This window comes from Belonocnema kinseyi, chromosome 2 (assembly GCF_010883055.1).
Source record: "Belonocnema kinseyi isolate 2016_QV_RU_SX_M_011 chromosome 2, B_treatae_v1, whole genome shotgun sequence".
Classification (NCBI taxonomy): Eukaryota; Metazoa; Arthropoda; class Insecta; order Hymenoptera; family Cynipidae; genus Belonocnema; species Belonocnema kinseyi.
In genome coordinates this window covers 142,530,163-142,531,469 of record NC_046658.1, presented here as the reverse complement: position 1 = coordinate 142,531,469, position 1,307 = coordinate 142,530,163, and positions in this window count along the sequence as shown.

The window sequence follows — 1,307 nt, the reverse complement described above, 5'->3', positions numbered from 1 at the left end:
TGTGGTCGTTTTTTTTAAATTTCTTCTTTCAGCTGCTCCAATAATGATGCATAATATTCACCAGTGATTGTTTTACCCTTTTCCAAGTAGTCAATAAGTATATTTCCACGTGTATCCCAAAAAACTGTAGCCATAACCTTACCAGCTGACTTTACGGTCTTTGCCTTCTTTGGAGCTGGTTCGCCTGTAGAAATCCACTGTTTGGATTGTTCCTTTGTCTCAGGAGTGTAATGGTGTATCCATGTTTCATCCACAGTCACAAATCGACGAAAAAACTTCCTCACCATTCCGACTTATGCGCGCCAAAAGAGCCTCAGAGGCGACCACTCTATTGCGTTTATTCTCAGCTGAGAGCAAACGCGGCACCCATCTTGCCGCTTTTTCATGCCTAATTTTTCATGTAGAATTGAAACAACTGCACCTATAGATATCCTTGTAGCCTCAGCTAACTCACGCACTTTTAATCTTCCATCCTTCAACACCATATCGTGGATTTTATTGATGATTTCGAGAGTACTTGCTTCTACGGGCCTCCCTGAACGTGGTTTTTTTTCAATTGGTTATAAAAACACGTAAACTCAGAAGATGTGGACAGTGACTGCACCATATATCTAGTCGGGAGTGGTGCTGACTGAAAACAGATGATTTGGAGCGATTCGCGCGCCATCTGTTGGTCATTCTAAGGACTTATTGAACTACCCTCGTACATAACTATACTTCTAATAGGGCTTTGGTGGTTCGGCACCCGCCTTTAAGCTGTAAGCCCCCTTAAAAAAAGCTAATCCTCGCTGTTCGCTTTTCAGTGATAAACATAGTTGTGGGACAATAGGATTCATAGTTTAGTCTACGTTGGGACCCTATGGGTTGCTGCGCCCAGGTTATAAACAACCGGAAAAACACATTTTAGAACAAATCATTATGTCAATTTTACAATTTGTAGTGAAGAAGATTTTTTTTGGATTTATGATGCCCTAAATCCGAATCTGTTTCCATAATCTAAAAAAAAAGATCTGTCATAAAGTCGAATTTGTTTACGTATGTGGAAAAAGATATGCAGAAAGTAACATTATTTAAATTCATGATATGATTTTTGGCACAACTACTTTAAATATCATAAGTAACTTTGTCAAATTAATTAATTATATAATATCAATCAAATTTAAGTTAGATAGTAAAAAACTAAACAATTTTAATTATTTTTAATCTACCAGGTGTATACATATGAAACCGGTATTGCCATTTAGCGGCCAGTAGGCACACTTGTAGCCACTGTCGGAACTTACCATTTGTGCTAATTGGCGTATTGT